Genomic DNA, 12,993 nt, shown 5'->3' on the forward strand with positions numbered 1-12,993 from the left:
AAAGTAGCTTTTGGTCAACACCGAGAAATTCTCCAAATGGTGAAAGGAAAACGCATGAACAGTGATTAAGAGTTTACAGATGTCATAATCTGAGAACAGAAAACACATGAAACGGGAATAATGGTTCGATACAGGTCATCATATGCCTAGTTTAGATTTCAAAAAGTTACTAAATTCCTTTAAAAAAAAATTTTTTACTATATCTTTCATTACCTTTATACATTTTTTTCTTTTCCGTTCTTTGTATCATAAGATCTGCAATTTTCCATCAGACATATCAGACTTTATGTTACAGAATCGTGAAAAAATATGAATTTTATGGATTCATAGCTGTCAGGATGGCCGAGTGGTCTAAGGCGCCAGACTCAAGATGAGAAACCTTCCTGGATGTAAGGGTGTTCTGGTCTCTGACTGGAGGTGAGGGTTCAAATCCCTCTTCTGATAGCACTTGCCTAAAAAAGTATATTTTTGTCAACACCGAGAATTTCTCCAAATGGTGAAAGGAAAATGCATGAACAGTGATTAAGAGTTTATAGATGTCATAATCTGAGAACAGAAAACACATGAAACGGGAATAATGGTTCGATACAGGTCATCATATGCCTAGTTAGAATTCAAAAAGTTACTCAATTCCTTTAAAAAAATGTTTTTTACTATATCTTTCATTACCTTTATACATTTTTTTCTTTTCCGTTCTTTGTATCTTAAGATCTGCAATTTTCCATCAGACATATCAGACTTTATGTTACAGAATCGTGAAAAAATATGAATTTTATGGCTTCATAGCTGTCAGGATGGCCGAGTGGTCTAAGGCGCCAGACTCAAGGTGAGAAACCTTCTTGGATGTAAGGGTATTCTGGTCTCTGACTGGAGGTGAGGGTTCAAATCCCTCTTCTGACACATCTTTTGCCTAAAAAAGTAGCTTTTGGTCAACACCGAGAATTTCTCCAAATGGTGAAAGGAAAACGCATGAACATTGATTAAGAGTTTATAGATGTCATAATCTGAGAACAGAAAACACATGAAACGGGAATAATCGTTCGATACAGGTCATCATATGCCTAGCTTAGAATTCACTCACTTCTTCAATTTCCTTAAAAACTGTTTTTACTCTATCTTTCATTTGCTTTTGGCATTTTTTTGTTGTCTGTTCTTTGTATCTTAAGATCTGCAATTTTCCATCAGACATATCAGACTTTATGTTACAGAATCGTGAAAAAATATGAATTTTATGGCTTCATAGCTGTCAGGATGGCCGAGTGGTCTAAGGCGCCAGACTCAAGGTGAGAAACCTTCCTGGTTATAAGGGTATTCTGGTCTCCGACTGGAGGCGAGGGTTCAAATCCCTCTTCTGACACATCTTTTGCCTAAAAAAGTAGCTTTTGGTCAACACCGAGAAATTCTCCAAATGGTGAAAGGAAAACGCATGAACAGTGATTAAGAGTTTACAGATGTCATAATCTGAGAACAGAAAACACATGAAACGGGAATAATGGTTCGATACAGGTCATCATATGCCTAGTTTAGATTTCAAAAAGTTACTAAATTCCTTTAAAAAAAAGTTTTTTACTATATCTTTCATTACCTTTATACATTTTTTTCTTTTCCGTTCTTTGTATCATAAGATCTGCAATTTTCCATCAGACATATCAGACTTTATGTTACAGAATCGTGAAAAAATATGAATTTTATGGATTCATAGCTGTCAGGATGGCCGAGTGGTCTAAGGCGCCAGACTCAAGGTGAGAAACCTTCCTGGATGTAAGGGTGTTCTGGTCTCTGACTGGAGGTGAGGGTTCAAATCCCTCTTCTGATAGCACTTGCCTAAAAAAGTATATTTTTGTCAACACCGAGAATTTCTCCAAATGGTGAAAGGAAAATGCATGAACAGTGATTAAGAGTTTATAGATGTCATAATCTGAGAACAGAAAACACATGAAACGGGAATAATGGTTCGATACAAGTCATCATATGCCTAGTTTAGAATTCAAAAAGTTACTCAATTCCTTTAAAAAAATGTTTTTTACTATATCTTTCATTACCTTTATACATTTTTTTCTTTTCCGTTCTTTGTATCTTAAGATCTGCAATTTTCCATCAGACATATCAGACTTTATGTTACAGAATCGTGAAAAAATATGAATTTTATGGCTTCATAGCTGTCAGGATGGCCGAGTGGTCTAAGGCGCCAGACTCAAGGTGAGAAACGTTCTTGGATGTAAGGGTATTCTGGTCTCTGACTGGAGGCGATGGTTCAAATCCCTCTTCTGACACATCTTTTGCCAAAAAAAGTAGCTTTTGGTCAACACCGAGAATTTCTCCAAATGGTGAAAGGAAAACGCATGAACAGTGATTAAGAGTTTATAGATGTCATAATCTGAGAACAGAAAACACATGAAACAGGAATAATGGTTCGATACAGGTCATCATATGCCTAGTTTAGAATTCAAAAAGTTACTAAATTCCTTTAAAAAAAAGTTTTTTACTATATCTTTCATTACCTTTATACATTTTTTTCTTTTCCGTTCTTTGTATCATAAGATCTGCAATTTTCCATCAGACATATCAGACTTTATGTTACAGAATCGTGAAAAAATATGAATTTTATGGCTTCATAGCTGTCAGGATGGCCGAGTGGTCTAAGGCGCCAGACTCAAGGTGAGAAACCTTCCTGGATGTAAGGGTATTCTGGTCTCTGACTGGAGGCGAGGGTTCAAATCCCTCTTCTGATAGCACTTGCCTAAAAAAGTATATTTTTGTCAACACCGAGAATTTCTCCAAATGGTGAAAGGAAAATGCATGAACAGTGATTAAGAGTTTATAGATGTCATAATCTGAGAACAGAAAACACATGAAACGGGAATAATGGTTCGATACAGGTCATCATATGCCTAGTTAGAATTCAAAAAGTTACTCAATTCCTTTAAAAAAATGTTTTTTACTATATCTTTCATTACCTTTATTCATTTTTTTCTTTTCCGTTCTTTGTATCTTAAGATCTGCAATTTTCCATCAGACATATCAGACTTTATGTTACAGAATCGTGAAAAAATATGAATTTTATGGCTTCATAGCTGTCAGGATGGCCGAGTGGTCTAAGGCGCCAGACTCAAGGTGAGAAACCTTCTTGGATGTAAGGGTATTCTGGTCTCTGACTGGAGGTGAGGGGTCAAATCCCTCTTCTGACACATCTTTTGCCTAAAAAAGTAGCTTTTGGTCAACACCGAGAATTTCTCCAAATGGTGAAAGGAAAACGCATGAACAGTGATTAAGAGTTTAAAGATGTCATAATCTGAGAACAGAAAACACATGAAACGGGAATAATCGTTCGATACAGGTCATCATATGCCTAGCTTAGAATTCACTCACTTCTTCAATTTCCTTAAAAAATGTTTTTACTCTATCTTTCATTTGCTTTTGGCATTTTTTTGTTGTCTGTTCTTTGTATCTTCAGTTCTGCATGTTTCCATCAGACATATCAGACTTTATGTTACAGAATCCTGAAAAACATATTAATATTAAGGTTTCATGGTTGTCAGGATGGCCGAGTGGTCTAAGGCGCCAGACTCAAGGTGAGAAACCTTCCTGGTTATAAGGGTATTCTGGTCTCCGACTGGAGGCGAGGGTTCAAATCCCTCTTCTGCCACATCTTTTGCCTAAAAAAGTAGCTTTTGGTCAACACCGAGAAATTCTCCAAATGGTGAAAGGAAAACGCATGAACAGTGATTAAGAGTTTATAGATGTCATAATCTGAGAACAGAAAACACATGAAACTGGAATAATGGTTCGATACAGGTCATCATATGCCTAGTTTAGAATTCAAAAAGTTACTCAATTCCTTTAAAAAAATGTTTTTTACTATATCTTTCATTACCTTTACACATTTTTTTCTTTTCCGTTCTTTGTATAATAAGATCTGCAATTTTCCATCAGACATATCAGACTTTATGTTACAGAATCGTGAAAAAATATGAATTTTATGGCTTCATAGTTGTCAGGATGGCCGAGTGGTCTAAGGCGCCAGACTCAAGGTGAGAAACCTTCTTGGACGTAAGGGTATTCTGGTCTCTGACTGGAGGCGGGGGTTCAAATCCCTCTTCTGACAGCACTTGCCTAAAAAAGTATATTTTTGTCAACACCGAGAATTTCACCAAATGGTGAAAGGAAAACGCATGGAGAGTGAATAAGAGTTTATAGATGTCATAATCTGAGAACAGAAAACACATGAAACGGGAATAATGGTTCGATACAGGTCATCATATGCCTAGTTTAGAATTCAAAAAGTTACTCAATTCCTTTAAAAAAATGTTTTTTACTATATCTTTCATTACCTTTATACATTTTTTTCTTTTCCGTTCTTTGTATCTTAAGATCTGCAATTTTCCATCAGACATATCAGACTTTATGTTACAGAATCGTGAAAAAAATATGAATTTTATGGCTTCAAAGCTGTCAGGATGGCCGAGTGGTCTAAGGCGCCAGACTCAAGGTGAGAAACCTTCTTGGATGTAAGGGTATTCTGGTCTCTGACTGGAGGCGAGGGTTCAAATCCCTCTTCTGACAGCACTTGCCTAAAAAAGTATATTTTTGTCAACACCGAGAATTTCTCCAAAGGTTGAAAGGGAAACACATGAACAGTGATTAATAGTTTGATAGATGTCATAATTTGAGAACAGAAAACACATGAAACGTGAATAATCGTTTGATACAGGTCATCATATGCCTAGCTTAGAATTCACTCACTTCTTCAATTTCCTTCAAAAATGTTTTTACTCTATCTTTCATTTGCTTTTGGCATTTTTTTGTTGTCTGTTCTTTGTATCTTCAGTTCTGCATGTTTCCATCAGACATATCAGACTTTATGTTACAGAATCCTGAAAAACATATTAATATTAAGGTTTCATAGTTGTCAGGATGGCCGAGTGGTCTAAGGCGCCAGACTCAAGGTGAGAAACCTTCCTGGTTATAAGGGTATTCTGGTCTCCGACTGGAGCCGAGGGTTCAAATCCCTCTTCTGACACATTTTTTGCCTAAAAAAGTAGCTTTTGGTCAACACCGAGAAATTCTCCAAATGGTGAAAGGAAAACGCATGAACAGTGATTAAGAGTTTATAGATGTCATAATCTGAGAACAGAAAACACATGAAACTGGAATAATGGTTCGATACAGGTCATCATATGCCTAGTTTAGAATTCAAAAAGTTACTCAATTCCTTTAAAAAAATGTTTTTCACTATATCTTTCATTACCTTTATACATTTTTTTCTTTTCCGTTCTTTGTATCTTAAGATCTGCAATTTTCCATCAGACATATCAGACTTTATGTTACAGAATCGTGAAAAAATATGAATTTTTTGGCTTCATAGCTGTCAGGATGGCCGAGTGGTCTAAGGCGCCAGACTCAAGGTGAGAAACCTTCCTGGTTATAAGGGTATTCTGGTCTCCGACTGGAGGCGAGGGCTCAAATCCCTCTTCTGACACATCTTTTGCCTAAAAAAGTAGCTTTTGGTCAACACCGAGAAATTCTCCAAATGGTGAAAGGAAAACGCATGAACAGTGATTAAGAGTTTATAGATGTCATAATCTGAGAACAGAAAACACATGAAACTGGAATAATGGTTCGATACAGGTCATCATATGCCTAGTTTAGAATTCAAAAAGTTACTCAATTCCTTTAAAAAAATGTTTTTTACTATATCTTTCATTACCTTTATACATTTTTTTCTTTTCCGTTCTTTGTATAATAAGATCTGCAATTTTCCATCAGACATATCAGACTTTATGTTACAGAATCGTGAAAAAATATGAATTTTATGGCTTCATAGTTGTCAGGATGGCCGAGTGGTCTAAGGCGCCAGACTCAAGGTGAGAAACCTTCTTGGACGTAAGGGTATTCTGGTCTCTGACTGGAGGCGGGGGTTCAAATCCCTCTTCTGACAGCACTTGCCTAAAAAAGTATATTTTTGTCAACACCGAGAATTTCACCAGATGGTGAAAGGAAAACGCATGGAGAGTGAATAAGAGTTTATAGATATCATAATCTGAGAACAGAAAACACATGAAACGGGAATAATGGTTCGATACAGGTCATCATATGCCTAGTTTAGAATTCAAAAAGTTACTCAATTCCTTTAAAAAAATATTTTTTACTATATCTTTCATTACCTTTATACATTTTTTTCTTTTCCGTTCTTTGTATCTTAAGATCTGCAATTTTCCATCAGACATATCAGACTTTATGTTACAGAATCGTGAAAAAAATATGAATTTTATGGCTTCATAGCTGTCAGGATGGCCGAGTGGTCTAAGGCGCCAGACTCAAGGTGAGAAACCTTCTTGGATGTAAGGGTATTCTGTTCTCTGACTGGAGGCGAGGGATCAAATCCCTCTTCTGACAGCACTTGCTTAAAAAAGTATATTTTTGTCAACACCGAGAATTTCTCCAAAGGTTGAAAGGGAAACACATGAACAGTGATTAATAGCTTGATAGATGTCATAATTTGAGAACAGAAAACACATGAAACGTGAATAATCGTTTGATACAGGTCATCATATGCCTAGCTTAGAATTCACTCACTTCTTCAATTTCCTTCAAAAATGTTTTTACTCTATCTTTCATTTGCTTTTGGCATTTTCTTGTTGTCTGTTCTTTGTATCTTCAGTTCTGCATGTTTCCATCAGACATATCAGACTTTATGTTACAGAATCCTGAAAAACATATTAATATTAAGGTTTCATAGTTGTCAGGATGGCCGAGTGGTCTAAGGCGCCAGACTCAAGGTGAGAAACCTTCCTGGTTATAAGGGTATTCTGGTCTCCGACTGGAGCCGAGGGTTCAAATCCCTCTTCTGACACATCTTTTGCCTAAAAAAGTAGCTTTTGGTCAACACCGAGAAATTCTCCAAATGGTGAAAGGAAAACGCATGAACAGTGATTAAGAGTTTATAGATGTCATAATCTGAGAACAGAAAACACATGAAACTGGAATAATGGTTCGATACAGGTCATCATATGCCTAGTTTAGAATTCAAAAAGTTACTCAATTCCTTTAAAAAAATGTTTTTCACTATATCTTTCATTACCTTTATACATTTTTTTCTTTTCCGTTCTTTGTATCTTAAGATCTGCAATTTTCCATCAGACATATCAGACTTTATGTTACAGAATCGTGAAAAAATATGAATTTTTTGGCTTCATAGCTGTCAGGATGGCCGAGTGGTCTAAGGCGCCAGACTCAAGGTGAGAAACCTTCCTGGTTACAAGGGTATTCTGGTCTCTGACTGGAGGCGAGGGTTCAAATCCCTCTTCTGACAGCACTTGCCTAAAAAAGTATATTTTTGTCAACACCGAGAATTTCTCCAAATGGTGAAAGGAAAACGCATGAACAGTGATTAAGAGTTTATAGATGTCATAATCTGAGAACAGAAAACACATGAAACGGGAATAATGGTTCGATACAGGTCATCATATGCCTAGTTTAGAATTCAAAAAGTTACTCAATTCCTTTAAAAAAATGTTTTTTACTATATCTTTCATTACCTTTATACATTTTTTTCTTTTCCGTTCTTTGTATCTTAAGATCTGCAATTTTCCATCAGACATATCAGACTTTATGTTACAGAATCGTGGAAAAATATGAATTTTATGGCTTCATAGCAGTCAGGATGGCCGAGTGGTCTAAGGCGCCAGACTCAAGGTGAGAAACCTTCCTGGATGTAAGGGTATTCTGGTCTCTGACTGGAGGCGAGGGTTCAAATCCCTCTTCTGACAGCACTTGCCTAAAAAAGTATATTTTTGTCAACACCGAGAATTTCTCCAAAGGTTGAAAGGGAAACACATGAACAGTGATTAATAGTTTGATAGATGTCATAATTTGAGAACAGAAAACACATGAAACGTGAATAATCGTTCGATACAGGTCATCATATGCCTAGCTTAGAATTCACTCACTTCTTCAATTTCCTTAAAAAATGTTTTTACTCTATCTTTCATTTGCTTTTGGCATTTTTTTGTTGTCTGTTCTTTGTATCTTCAGTTCTGCATGTTTCCATTAGACATATCAGACTTTATGTTACAGAATCCTGAAAAACATATTAATATTAAGGTTTAATAGTTGTCAGGATGGCCGAGTGGTCTAAGGCGCCAGACTCAAGGTGAGAAACCTTCCTGGTTATAAGGGTATTCTGGTCTCCGACTGGAGCCGAGGGTTCAAATCCCTCTTCTGACACATCTTTTGCCTAAAAAAGTAGCTTTTGGTCAACACCGAGAAATTCTCCAAATGGTGAAAGGAAAACGCATGAACAGTGATTAAGAGTTTACAGATGTCATAATCTGAGAACAGAAAACACATGAAACGGGAATAATGGTTCGATACAGGTCATCATATGCCTAGTTTAGATTTCAAAAAGTTACTAAATTCCTTTAAAAAAATGTTTTTTACTATATCTTTCATTACCTTTATACATTTTTTTCTTTTCCGTTCTTTGTATCATAAGATCTGCAATTTTCCATCAGACATATCAGACTTTATGTTACAGAATCGTGAAAAAATATGAATTTTATGGATTCATAGCTGTCAGGATGGCCGAGTGGTCTAAGGCGCCAGACTCAAGGTGAGAAACCTTCCTGGATGTAAGGGTATTCTGGTCTCTGACTGGAGGCGAGGGTTCAAATCCCTCTTCTGATAGCACTTGCATAAAAAAGTATATTTTTGTCAACACCGAGAATTTCTCCAAATGGTGAAAGGAAAACGCATGAACAGTGATTAAGAGTTTATAGATGTCATAATCTGAGAACAGAAAACACATGAAACGGGAATAATGGTTCGATACAGGTCATCATATGCCTAGTTAGAATTCAAAAAGTTACTCAATTCCTTTAAAAAAATGTTTTTTACTATATCTTTCATTACCTTTATACATTTTTTTCTTTTCCGTTCTTTGTATCTTAAGATCTGCAATTTTCCATCAGACATATCAGACTTTATGTTACAGAATCGTGAAAAAATATGAATTTTATGGCTTCATAGCTGTCAGGATGGCCGAGTGGTCTAAGGCGCCAGACTCAAGGTGAGAAACCTTCTTGGATGTAAGGGTATTCTGGTCTCTGACTGGAGGTGAGGGTTCAAATCCCTCTTCTGACACATCTTTTGCCTAAAAAAGTAGCTTTTGGTCAACACCGAGAATTTCTCCAAATGGTGAAAGGAAAACGCATGAACAGGGATTAAGAGTTTATAGATGTCATAATCTGAGAACAGAAAACACATGAAACGGGAATAATCGTTCGATACAGGTCATCATATCCCTATCTTAGAATTCACTCACTTCTTCAATTTCCTTAAAAACTGTTTTTACTCTATCTTTCATTTGCTTTTGGCATTTTTTTGTTGTCTGTTCTTTGTATCTTAAGATCTGCAATTTTCCATCAGACATATCAGACTTTATGTTACAGAATCGTGAAAAAATATGAATTTTATGGCTTCATAGCTGTCAGGATGGCCGAGTGGTCTAAGGCGCCAGACTCAAGGTGAGAAACCTTCCTGGTTATAAGGGTATTCTGGTCTCCGACTGGCGGCGAGGGTTCAAATCCCTCTTCTGACACATCTTTTGCCTAAAAAAGTAGCTTTTGGTCAACACCGAGAAATTCTCCAAATGGTGAAAGGAAAACGCATGAACAGTGATTAAGAGTTTACAGATGTCATAATCTGAGAACAGAAAACACATGAAACGGGAATAATGGTTCGATACAGGTCATCATATGCCTAGTTTAGATTTCAAAAAGTTACTAAATTCCTTTAAAAAAAAATTTTTTACTATATCTTTCATTACCTTTATACATTTTTTTCTTTTCCGTTCTTTGTATCATAAGATCTGCAATTTTCCATCAGACATATCAGACTTTATGTTACAGAATCGTGAAAAAATATGAATTTTATGGATTCATAGCTGTCAGGATGGCCGAGTGGTCTAAGGCGCCAGACTCAAGATGAGAAACCTTCCTGGATGTAAGGGTGTTCTGGTCTCTGACTGGAGGTGAGGGTTCAAATCCCTCTTCTGATAGCACTTGCCTAAAAAAGTATATTTTTGTCAACACCGAGAATTTCTCCAAATGGTGAAAGGAAAATGCATGAACAGTGATTAAGAGTTTATAGATGTCATAATCTGAGAACAGAAAACACATGAAACGGGAATAATGGTTCGATACAGGTCATCATATGCCTAGTTAGAATTCAAAAAGTTACTCAATTCCTTTAAAAAAATGTTTTTTACTATATCTTTCATTACCTTTATACATTTTTTTCTTTTCCGTTCTTTGTATCTTAAGATCTGCAATTTTCCATCAGACATATCAGACTTTATGTTACAGAATCGTGAAAAAATATGAATTTTATGGCTTCATAGCTGTCAGGATGGCCGAGTGGTCTAAGGCGCCAGACTCAAGGTGAGAAACCTTCTTGGATGTAAGGGTATTCTGGTCTCTGACTGGAGGTGAGGGTTCAAATCCCTCTTCTGACACATCTTTTGCCTAAAAAAGTAGCTTTTGGTCAACACCGAGAATTTCTCCAAATGGTGAAAGGAAAACGCATGAACATTGATTAAGAGTTTATAGATGTCATAATCTGAGAACAGAAAACACATGAAACGGGAATAATCGTTCGATACAGGTCATCATATGCCTAGCTTAGAATTCACTCACTTCTTCAATTTCCTTAAAAACTGTTTTTACTCTATCTTTCATTTGCTTTTGGCATTTTTTTGTTGTCTGTTCTTTGTATCTTAAGATCTGCAATTTTCCATCAGACATATCAGACTTTATGTTACAGAATCGTGAAAAAATATGAATTTTATGGCTTCATAGCTGTCAGGATGGCCTAGTGGTCTAAGGCGCCAGACTCAAGGTGAGAAACCTTCCTGGTTATAAGGGTATTCTGGTCTCCGACTGGAGGCGAGGGTTCAAATCCCTCTTCTGACACATCTTTTGCCTAAAAAAGTAGCTTTTGGTCAACACCGAGAAATTCTCCAAATGGTGAAAGGAAAACGCATGAACAGTGATTAAGAGTTTACAGATGTCATAATCTGAGAACAGAAAACACATGAAACGGGAATAATGGTTCGATACAGGTCATCATATGCCTAGTTTAGATTTCAAAAAGTTACTAAATTCCTTTAAAAAAAAGTTTTTTACTATATCTTTCATTACCTTTATACATTTTTTTCTTTTCCGTTCTTTGTATCATAAGATCTGCAATTTTCCATCAGACATATCAGACTTTATGTTACAGAATCGTGAAAAAATATGAATTTTATGGATTCATAGCTGTCAGGATGGCCGAGTGGTCTAAGGCGCCAGACTCAAGGTGAGAAACCTTCCTGGATGTAAGGGTGTTCTGGTCTCTGAATGGAGGTGAGGGTTCAAATCCCTCTTCTGATAGCACTTGCCTAAAAAAGTATATTTTTGTCAACACCGAGAATTTCTCCAAATGGTGAAAGGAAAATGCATGAACAGTGATTAAGAGTTTATAGATGTCATAATCTGAGAACAGAAAACACATGAAACGGGAATAATGGTTCGATACAAGTCATCATATGCCTAGTTTAGAATTCAAAAAGTTACTCAATTCCTTTAAAAAAATGTTTTTTACTATATCTTTCATTACCTTTATACATTTTTTTCTTTTCCGTTCTTTGTATCTTAAGATCTGCAATTTTCCATCAGACATATCAGACTTTATGTTACAGAATCGTGAAAAAATATGAATTTTATGGCTTCATAGCTGTCAGGATGGCCGAGTGGTCTAAGGCGCCAGACTCAAGGTGAGAAACGTTCTTGGATGTAAGGGTATTCTGGTCTCTGACTGGAGGCGATGGTTCAAATCCCTCTTCTGACACATCTTTTGCCAAAAAAAGTAGCTTTTGGTCAACACCGAGAATTTCTCCAAATGGTGAAAGGAAAACGCATGAACAGTGATTAAGAGTTTATAGATGTCATAATCTGAGAACAGAAAACACATGAAACAGGAATAATGGTTCGATACAGGTCATCATATGCCTAGTTTAGAATTCAAAAAGTTACTAAATTCCTTTAAAAAAAAGTTTTTTACTATATCTTTCATTACCTTTATACATTTTTTTCTTTTCCGTTCTTTGTATCATAAGATCTGCAATTTTCCATCAGACATATCAGACTTTATGTTACAGAATCGTGAAAAAATATGAATTTTATGGCTTCATAGCTGTCAGGATGGCCGAGTGGTCTAAGGCGCCAGACTCAAGGTGAGAAACCTTCCTGGATGTAAGGGTATTCTGGTCTCTGACTGGAGGCGAGGGTTCAAATCCCTCTTCTGATAGCACTTGCCTAAAAAAGTATATTTTTGTCAACACCGAGAATTTCTCCAAATGGTGAAAGGAAAATGCATGAACAGTGATTAAGAGTTTATAGATGTCATAATCTGAGAACAGAAAACACATGAAACGGGAATAATGGTTCGATACAGGTCATCATATGCCTAGTTAGAATTCAAAAAGTTACTCAATTCCTTTAAAAAAATGTTTTTTACTATATCTTTCATTACCTTTATTCATTTTTTTCTTTTCCGTTCTTTGTATCTTAAGATCTGCAATTTTCCATCAGACATATCAGACTTTATGTTACAGAATCGTGAAAAAATATGAATTTTATGGCTTCATAGCTGTCAGGATGGCCGAGTGGTCTAAGGCGCCAGACTCAAGGTGAGAAACCTTCTTGGATGTAAGGGTATTCTGGTCTCTGACTGGAGGTGAGGGGTCAAATCCCTCTTCTGACACATCTTTTGCCTAAAAAAGTAGCTTTTGGTCAACACCGAGAATTTCTCCAAATGGTGAAAGGAAAACGCATGAACAGTGATTAAGAGTTTAAAGATGTCATAATCTGAGAACAGAAAACACATGAAACGGGAATAATCGTTCGATACAGGTCATCATATGCCTAGCTTAGAATTCACTCACTTCTTCAATTT

The 12,993-nt window shown here is 36.2% G+C and overlaps 26 non-coding genes across 26 annotated transcripts; all 26 read left to right on the plus strand.

Annotated features, from left to right (window-relative positions):
- Positions 1-332: 332 nt before the first annotated feature.
- trnal-caa (transfer RNA leucine (anticodon CAA)) lies at positions 333-444 on the plus strand. Its single transcript has 2 exons — positions 333-370; positions 399-444. It is a non-coding gene; the product is annotated as a tRNA-Leu (tRNA).
- A 344-nt stretch (positions 445-788) lies between these two features.
- trnal-caa (transfer RNA leucine (anticodon CAA)) lies at positions 789-900 on the plus strand. The gene is made up of 2 exons: positions 789-826; positions 855-900. It is a non-coding gene; the product is annotated as a tRNA-Leu (tRNA).
- A 345-nt stretch (positions 901-1,245) lies between these two features.
- trnal-caa (transfer RNA leucine (anticodon CAA)) lies at positions 1,246-1,357 on the plus strand. The gene is made up of 2 exons: positions 1,246-1,283; positions 1,312-1,357. It is a non-coding gene; the product is annotated as a tRNA-Leu (tRNA).
- A 347-nt stretch (positions 1,358-1,704) lies between these two features.
- On the plus strand, positions 1,705-1,816 carry trnal-caa (transfer RNA leucine (anticodon CAA)). The gene is made up of 2 exons: positions 1,705-1,742; positions 1,771-1,816. It is a non-coding gene; the product is annotated as a tRNA-Leu (tRNA).
- Positions 1,817-2,161: 345 nt separating this feature from the next.
- Positions 2,162-2,273, plus strand: trnal-caa (transfer RNA leucine (anticodon CAA)). The gene is made up of 2 exons: positions 2,162-2,199; positions 2,228-2,273. It is a non-coding gene; the product is annotated as a tRNA-Leu (tRNA).
- A 347-nt stretch (positions 2,274-2,620) lies between these two features.
- On the plus strand, positions 2,621-2,732 carry trnal-caa (transfer RNA leucine (anticodon CAA)). The gene is made up of 2 exons: positions 2,621-2,658; positions 2,687-2,732. It is a non-coding gene; the product is annotated as a tRNA-Leu (tRNA).
- Positions 2,733-3,534: 802 nt separating this feature from the next.
- On the plus strand, positions 3,535-3,646 carry trnal-caa (transfer RNA leucine (anticodon CAA)). The gene is made up of 2 exons: positions 3,535-3,572; positions 3,601-3,646. It is a non-coding gene; the product is annotated as a tRNA-Leu (tRNA).
- Positions 3,647-3,993: 347 nt separating this feature from the next.
- trnal-caa (transfer RNA leucine (anticodon CAA)) lies at positions 3,994-4,105 on the plus strand. Its single transcript has 2 exons — positions 3,994-4,031; positions 4,060-4,105. It is a non-coding gene; the product is annotated as a tRNA-Leu (tRNA).
- A 346-nt stretch (positions 4,106-4,451) lies between these two features.
- trnal-caa (transfer RNA leucine (anticodon CAA)) lies at positions 4,452-4,563 on the plus strand. The gene is made up of 2 exons: positions 4,452-4,489; positions 4,518-4,563. It is a non-coding gene; the product is annotated as a tRNA-Leu (tRNA).
- Positions 4,564-4,908: 345 nt separating this feature from the next.
- Positions 4,909-5,020, plus strand: trnal-caa (transfer RNA leucine (anticodon CAA)). The gene is made up of 2 exons: positions 4,909-4,946; positions 4,975-5,020. It is a non-coding gene; the product is annotated as a tRNA-Leu (tRNA).
- Positions 5,021-5,367: 347 nt separating this feature from the next.
- Positions 5,368-5,479, plus strand: trnal-caa (transfer RNA leucine (anticodon CAA)). Its single transcript has 2 exons — positions 5,368-5,405; positions 5,434-5,479. It is a non-coding gene; the product is annotated as a tRNA-Leu (tRNA).
- Positions 5,480-5,826: 347 nt separating this feature from the next.
- Positions 5,827-5,938, plus strand: trnal-caa (transfer RNA leucine (anticodon CAA)). Its single transcript has 2 exons — positions 5,827-5,864; positions 5,893-5,938. It is a non-coding gene; the product is annotated as a tRNA-Leu (tRNA).
- A 346-nt stretch (positions 5,939-6,284) lies between these two features.
- trnal-caa (transfer RNA leucine (anticodon CAA)) lies at positions 6,285-6,396 on the plus strand. The gene is made up of 2 exons: positions 6,285-6,322; positions 6,358-6,396. It is a non-coding gene; the product is annotated as a tRNA-Leu (tRNA).
- A 345-nt stretch (positions 6,397-6,741) lies between these two features.
- Positions 6,742-6,853, plus strand: trnal-caa (transfer RNA leucine (anticodon CAA)). The gene is made up of 2 exons: positions 6,742-6,779; positions 6,808-6,853. It is a non-coding gene; the product is annotated as a tRNA-Leu (tRNA).
- Positions 6,854-7,200: 347 nt separating this feature from the next.
- Positions 7,201-7,312, plus strand: trnal-caa (transfer RNA leucine (anticodon CAA)). The gene is made up of 2 exons: positions 7,201-7,238; positions 7,267-7,312. It is a non-coding gene; the product is annotated as a tRNA-Leu (tRNA).
- A 345-nt stretch (positions 7,313-7,657) lies between these two features.
- trnal-caa (transfer RNA leucine (anticodon CAA)) lies at positions 7,658-7,769 on the plus strand. Its single transcript has 2 exons — positions 7,658-7,695; positions 7,724-7,769. It is a non-coding gene; the product is annotated as a tRNA-Leu (tRNA).
- Positions 7,770-8,114: 345 nt separating this feature from the next.
- Positions 8,115-8,226, plus strand: trnal-caa (transfer RNA leucine (anticodon CAA)). The gene is made up of 2 exons: positions 8,115-8,152; positions 8,181-8,226. It is a non-coding gene; the product is annotated as a tRNA-Leu (tRNA).
- Positions 8,227-8,573: 347 nt separating this feature from the next.
- Positions 8,574-8,685, plus strand: trnal-caa (transfer RNA leucine (anticodon CAA)). The gene is made up of 2 exons: positions 8,574-8,611; positions 8,640-8,685. It is a non-coding gene; the product is annotated as a tRNA-Leu (tRNA).
- A 344-nt stretch (positions 8,686-9,029) lies between these two features.
- On the plus strand, positions 9,030-9,141 carry trnal-caa (transfer RNA leucine (anticodon CAA)). The gene is made up of 2 exons: positions 9,030-9,067; positions 9,096-9,141. It is a non-coding gene; the product is annotated as a tRNA-Leu (tRNA).
- A 345-nt stretch (positions 9,142-9,486) lies between these two features.
- trnal-caa (transfer RNA leucine (anticodon CAA)) lies at positions 9,487-9,598 on the plus strand. Its single transcript has 2 exons — positions 9,487-9,524; positions 9,553-9,598. It is a non-coding gene; the product is annotated as a tRNA-Leu (tRNA).
- Positions 9,599-9,945: 347 nt separating this feature from the next.
- trnal-caa (transfer RNA leucine (anticodon CAA)) lies at positions 9,946-10,057 on the plus strand. The gene is made up of 2 exons: positions 9,946-9,983; positions 10,012-10,057. It is a non-coding gene; the product is annotated as a tRNA-Leu (tRNA).
- Positions 10,058-10,401: 344 nt separating this feature from the next.
- On the plus strand, positions 10,402-10,513 carry trnal-caa (transfer RNA leucine (anticodon CAA)). The gene is made up of 2 exons: positions 10,402-10,439; positions 10,468-10,513. It is a non-coding gene; the product is annotated as a tRNA-Leu (tRNA).
- Positions 10,514-10,858: 345 nt separating this feature from the next.
- trnal-caa (transfer RNA leucine (anticodon CAA)) lies at positions 10,859-10,970 on the plus strand. Its single transcript has 2 exons — positions 10,859-10,896; positions 10,925-10,970. It is a non-coding gene; the product is annotated as a tRNA-Leu (tRNA).
- A 347-nt stretch (positions 10,971-11,317) lies between these two features.
- On the plus strand, positions 11,318-11,429 carry trnal-caa (transfer RNA leucine (anticodon CAA)). Its single transcript has 2 exons — positions 11,318-11,355; positions 11,384-11,429. It is a non-coding gene; the product is annotated as a tRNA-Leu (tRNA).
- Positions 11,430-11,774: 345 nt separating this feature from the next.
- Positions 11,775-11,886, plus strand: trnal-caa (transfer RNA leucine (anticodon CAA)). Its single transcript has 2 exons — positions 11,775-11,812; positions 11,841-11,886. It is a non-coding gene; the product is annotated as a tRNA-Leu (tRNA).
- Positions 11,887-12,233: 347 nt separating this feature from the next.
- On the plus strand, positions 12,234-12,345 carry trnal-caa (transfer RNA leucine (anticodon CAA)). Its single transcript has 2 exons — positions 12,234-12,271; positions 12,300-12,345. It is a non-coding gene; the product is annotated as a tRNA-Leu (tRNA).
- The last annotated feature ends 648 nt before the right edge of the window (positions 12,346-12,993 follow it).

Source organism: Salvelinus fontinalis, chromosome 28 (assembly GCF_029448725.1).
Source record: "Salvelinus fontinalis isolate EN_2023a chromosome 28, ASM2944872v1, whole genome shotgun sequence".
Taxonomy (NCBI): domain Eukaryota; kingdom Metazoa; phylum Chordata; class Actinopteri; order Salmoniformes; family Salmonidae; genus Salvelinus; species Salvelinus fontinalis.